The sequence below is a fragment of the Humulus lupulus genome, chromosome 3 (assembly GCF_963169125.1).
Source record: "Humulus lupulus chromosome 3, drHumLupu1.1, whole genome shotgun sequence".
NCBI lineage: Eukaryota > Viridiplantae > Streptophyta > Magnoliopsida > Rosales > Cannabaceae > Humulus > Humulus lupulus.
This window is the reverse complement of record NC_084795.1, coordinates 42,004,475-42,010,468: the sequence shown is the minus strand read 5'-3', so window position 1 is coordinate 42,010,468 and position 5,994 is coordinate 42,004,475. Positions and strand designations below refer to the sequence as shown.

General features: G+C 33.2%; 2 long non-coding RNA genes across 3 annotated transcripts; both read left to right on the top strand.

Annotated features, from left to right (window-relative positions):
* Window positions 1–512: 512 nt before the first annotated feature.
* On the top strand, window positions 513–4,337 carry LOC133822584 (uncharacterized). 2 transcript variants are annotated; one of them, XR_009887944.1, is made up of 4 exons: window positions 513–1,156; window positions 3,208–3,356; window positions 3,511–3,599; window positions 3,844–4,337. It is a non-coding gene; the product is annotated as an uncharacterized LOC133822584 (long non-coding RNA). The 2 variants fall into 2 exon arrangements; XR_009887943.1 differs by having other exon boundaries at window positions 515–1,156; window positions 3,208–3,351; window positions 3,844–4,335.
* Window positions 4,338–4,489: 152 nt separating this feature from the next.
* LOC133821083 (uncharacterized) lies at window positions 4,490–5,436 on the top strand. Its single transcript, XR_009887302.1, has 2 exons — window positions 4,490–4,765; window positions 5,101–5,436. It is a non-coding gene; the product is annotated as an uncharacterized LOC133821083 (long non-coding RNA).
* The last annotated feature ends 558 nt before the right edge of the window (window positions 5,437–5,994 follow it).

Here is a 5,994-nt window from a genome sequence, read left to right as displayed (position 1 = left end):
ATTTCCCCCCCCCCCCCCCGTTTTTTATTTTCATTATATTATTTTATTATTATAAATGCTTATTTGGAAGCTTATGTGGAGTAAATAAGCTGACATTTACCTACCAATTTCTTACATACATATATATATATATTGGTGGGTAAAAATATCTTTTGCCCACTAATATTTATTGGTAGCGAATATTGGTAAGTAATTATTTGTCATTAGTATATTAATTCAGAAATGTTATTTCCTACTAATATTACCTACTAATATGGAGACTTTGCCTACATTTCTTTTTGAGGGAAAAATTTTACAATTCCCGCTCAATTTTTCCTCCCATTTTTGCTTACTTTTTATTTTATATTTTTATAAATGCTTATGTGTAAGCTGACATGTTATAATATTGATGATGTGTTAAATTTGTTCTAATATTTGTCTGCCATCTGTCCTATTTTGTTTTTATCAAATTAACAAATATATTATATATTATATATTAGATATTAGTTTTATTCAATTAAATAAATAAGAAAATTTTAAAATAAAAAAAAAATCTGAAACATCATTTCTCCCTCCCTCTTTTCCTTTATCTTCCCCGAAGCCTCATTCTCTCTCTCACTGTGTTGCCTCTGCCAGGCCCGAATGGCCATCGTCCCATCGCCGGAGCCGTACACGCTCCAGCCCAATCGAACCGCTAGCCCTCGAAACGTCAACCCCCGCGAGCTCACCACCATACGCGCTACCCAGGGCTGTCAACCAACGGTCCGAAGTCGTCCGCCTCTTGCATTTTCCGGTGAGATTCCAACTACCCCGAGCCTCTTGTTTGATGATCTGTGATTAGTTAGGTAGTAATACATGTTTTCTAATGTTATTTTGGCATATGGGTTTGTAATGTTTTATCTTAAATGGTTCTCTTTCTCATTTTGTTTTCTCTCACAAAGAGAGGATCCTATGCTATTAGTCTGATCAATTTATGGCAAGGCTATGACGGTGACGGGGGAGAGGTGTGGGTCTGGGCTCGTGGTCTTCCTCGTCTCAGATGCGGGCTCAATGGTGGGGATGGGGATCGACGTGATGAGAAGAATCATCTTCCTCTCCTATAATTTACTGAATTTGATTATTTATCTAAGTGAAAGATGCATCTGATTTCTTAAAGGACTTGTCCAGCAACTTAGAGGTATGATCTCCTCATTCCCTATTCATATTTATTTTAGCTAAGTTGGGTAGTGAACTTATGATAGATGTCATTATTCATAGGGTTTATGCAAATTATTTCAACTTGCATATGGGTCAGTATCTTTTAATGAACTCCCAATGCTCAATGAAGTGATATTTTGTATTAATGAAAAATAAGTATGGTTTGTGATGGTTAACCGTAGTGATTATTAGCTGATTGATATCTCATCTATGATAGAAGAGTATGTTTGCTCTGAAGGATGTTGGTCCAAAATCTGAAGGAAAGACATTGACCCAAAATCTTTTGTTTCATCAGTTCCGTGGTCAACTTTGCCTGTATGTTTGCTCTGAAGGATGTTGGCCCAAATTCTAAAGGAAAGACATTGACCCAAAATCTTTATGTTTCATCAGTTCCATGGTCAATTTTGCCTGTTAAACCTAGTAGTACCCTAAAGACCTTTAAGTGAACTTTTTTTTGGACAAAAAACCTTAAGTGGAACTTTGATTAGTGCCGGAAGTCATATTGTTGAATGTTGAAACTCAGGGACACAAGCTCTCACACTCTGTTACTCCCGACGTTTCTATAAACATTATTCTTGCTCCAAAAATGTGTATATATATATTATTAATAATAAAAAGATGGTGAAAGCAATCTTGACTTTTCGGCTAAACTACCATAATTTTCTGTATTTGATTTCTTGAAGTTTAATACACTCACTCACTCACTCCACTGGCTGTGAAAAATTATATATTTGAAGTAATATGTTCTGCTATCTGTTTTCTGTTTGCTGAAGAATAGTTCTTGTGTGGTTTGTTTTGTTTCTTTGTATACGGACATTCACATTATGCTATGTTTTGGAGAAGCAGTAGTTCATAATAGCAACTTCAATTTCTTTTAGGTTTTTTGGTCAAAATATGTAAGAGATGTTTGATAATGATGATGATAATGGATTATGTAGAAGAGGAAAGAGAGATGATTTACTTTACAATCAGGCATAACTAAGATTCTTAGCTTAAGACCCTCACAGGAAAAGTCCTCTTCTTTTGGACTATGAAACAGATTTGCTTGATGGGATTCGATTTGGTTTTTTTTTCCTTTTTATTTTGGTTACTACCCTTTGAATACATGTATTCACTTCTGCTATTTCTTGTAATTGCCAAGATTTTTCCTCTGTTTATTATAAATAAAATGGAAAGAAAAAATCTCAACTTTTTTATTTTTATTTCTAGACTCTCCAGTCAAAATGAATTTCTGAAAAATCCCCATTGATTTGATTTCATTGAGTGTGAACCCAATCCCAACGACCAACTTTTAAGTAACTTAATATTCTGACCCAATGTATGTTCATTTCAACAACATTTTAAAAGAAAAAGCTCTTCTTTTTTCTTTTCTACTTGCATTGCCATTCAAAGTTAAAAAATTGAGACAAATGCAAATATTGGGTATGAACCTGTATATGTAATTGAGTTGGTTGGATTCTTGAATACTTGAATTGGATCAAATAGAGGAGTACTATACTAGTATACATATGTATGCAGCAAAAATAATGTATGTTGTGGAATATCAAACTTGGATTTTTCTTTCATGGTTTCTTGTTTGCCTTCTTTGTACCTTAGTAGTTAGAGGTATAAAGCTTGCAGCTATGGAAAAGATTGTAAACAGAAGCTTGTTACTCATAATCCCATTCTTTTTCTTGAGATTGCTTTAAGATATATCAATTTTCTCTGCAGTTCTAATTGAATTCAAGAAAAACCCAGAAATGGTTATGGAAAATATACACAACAATGCTAAGTATGATTCATGCAGAACCACAGAAGTAGAATGGAAGTCTCCTTTAAAATTATGAATTACGAGCTAATCCCTGATTGTTTTGGTTCTTTGTCCCTTGTTGCTTATATAGTGTGGAATTCATGTTGAATAATTTTTTTTTCAACTATACTAAATGTAGAGATTAAAGTAGTTCATTTGAATCATAATCCTTATGTTGTCTACCTCTTTGATTGTTAAGATGCTTCACATTTTCTTATATGTTCTTATTGCAAATTTATCAGATTGAAAATGAATACGGAAATATTGAAGGGAAGTTTGGGCAGAAAGGAAAGGACTATGTTAAGTGGGCAACAAAGATGGCTTTAAGCCTTGGTGTTGGGGTTCCATGGGTGATGTGCAAGCAAACTGATGCTCCGGATGAAGTTGTAAGGTCTTAGCCAATGCTTTAAATTTTCTGAACTTATATATTATGGCTGTAAGAATGTATAGGGACAGGTGAAACTTTCAGAGTAGTGGCGGTTAAATTTTATCAAGTGTGGTATCTTAATATGTTGTTTTTCATAAATTACTTTCTTCATTTACAGATAGATGCATGCAATGGATACTATTGTGATGGTTATAGGCCAAATTCCTATAACAAACCCATGCTTTGGACTGAAAATTGGGATGGATGGTAAGCTAATATCTTATAAAATGTCATTAATTTTTTTTCCTTTTATGGCTGTTAAAACTGTGTGACACCCCTTCTTGTATTGTTTTGCTTTTGCCAAACAAACTACCTATTTTTGTTTATGTTTTATTTGTATTTTTTGTTTATCTATTTGAGGAAGGAGTGATTTCCATATAAATATTCTAAATTGGAAGGAATATAAGTGCAAAAATATTTAGATTATAAAGCATGTTTTGTCATTGTGTAGGCTTACTGAGTGAGCCTAAATGGGGACATCTAAAGGATCTGCATGCTACTATAAAGCTCTGTGAACCTTCTCTGGTTGCTGCTGATTCACCCCAGTATATTAAATTAGGACCAAAGCAGGAGGTTTGTGTGACCCTTTTATTATTGTTTTTTATGCTTAACTTTTAATTATGTGAGCACATGATAACTTATAATGGAATAGAAAAGGAAACCAAATATAAAGAAACAAGAAAAAACACTGTCATGTATCCCTACTTCCTTACATGGAATTTAGCACTTACCTTTCCCGATCACTAAGATACAAGTTCCAAGCCAATGTTTTAATTTCTTTCTGAATCTTTTTCATAGTTTTCTTATCAGTTTTAATGGTACATTATGTATAAGTTATTGTTATCATCATTATTATTATTATTAATTTTTATGTGAAACAAATTTGTATTAATAATGGATGATATGCTGTGTATTACTGTAGACAGCCTCTGAAAGATTGCTTCAATCTAAAACATCCAATAAGGCGTAAAACATAAAAACTATCACAAAAACTAACTCATTACAACCACAAATACCAATGACCGAGAAGCATTAAGAACGATTATGCCTTAAAATGCTTACAGTTGAAAATCCATACAGCCAACCAAAGCTTAACTTTTTCCCAGATAACTCCCGTGTCCTCTTCTCCTTCATTGAAAATTTTATTTCTTTCTAATCATATACTGCCTAATGGTACTCTTTATAGAAGTTCCAAGTACATATGACATTTTATTGTCACTTGTTATCTTATATTTATATGGTGCATCTAATCTATGATACAAAATTATGGTGCATTCTTGGAGAAAGACGGAGTAGGGTTTAGAGGGCAAGTTAAACTTACTGGATTTCAAAATGGGGATATAGATCTCTCAAAGTCTTTATGGACCTACTAGGTGTGTTCAATTTCAAGGTTTCATTTCCTTTGTGTTGGGTGTGAAAGTAAAAGTTGTTGGCTCCCTTTAATATATTTTTGTTTTCTCCCTTTTGCATGATTTGCTAGTCAGTTAAATGGTGTTGCACCTAAATTCACTTTTTATCCAAGTAGATAATGGTATCTAGTAGACATCTCTCAATAAAAGTCGATGTTTTGTTTCAAAAAAGACGAAAAAAAATTGTATTTGAATTTTTTAAGCAAAAATTCTAGACACCCTTTAATAAGTTATCATTATTTGATATATTTAAGGTTGGGATTTTAAAGTGGATTTCGTATTGTTTAACATGGTTCTAGGTTGGGCTCAAGGGAGAATTCTTGAAGATATATGCTGCAGAAGAAAATGAAAAGGCAGGGTGGACTGATTTAACTCCAGATGCTGATCCATCGATATTAACAATTTGATGGCACCGCCTCCACCACCTCCAACAGACCAAGCTTCAGATGCAAATTTAAGAGAGTCGCCATCTATTTTAGTTCGGGAGTCACAAGATGATTCTTAGTTTATTTACATTAATTTACTAAGGAATGAACTTTATGAAGTTTTTTTTATTTTGGTAGGGGTAACCTTAAAATGATAACTTTATGACTTATTTTAGTATTGAACATTATAAATAATTTTAGCATTAAACATTTTATTACTGAATGGTTTTTTTCTAGTTTATTTCTAATATAGAACATTTACAAATAACTGTTTTTATCTTTTACCTACACATAACCATTAAATTTGAACAAAATATAAATTGTGTTGCAAACCAATAAAATAATGCTATGTGGGCTAATAAAATGATACCACGTAGGATGCCACATATGATGCCACACATGATGCCACTATGATGCCACTATGATGCCACGTCATCAGACACGTAAAACTACAAAAACCATGTCAGCATACACGTAGGATGCCATGTCATCAAACACATCATTTGATGACTCATCAATTGATTTATAACTTAGTGAGGTCCACTGATTCTTTTACCTACTAGTGTTAATACGTGTAGGTAAAGACTCTTTCCCCACTAACTTTTACCTACCAATCTCTACCAATTCAATATTGGTAGGTAAACCATATTACCCACCATTAGGCTAGTTTTACCTACACTTACAATTGGTAGGTAAAGACCTCATTTTCTTGTAGTGCTGCCAGCGATTTTGTACCCTACATTGTAGAATACTTGTGTTTCTTTCGAT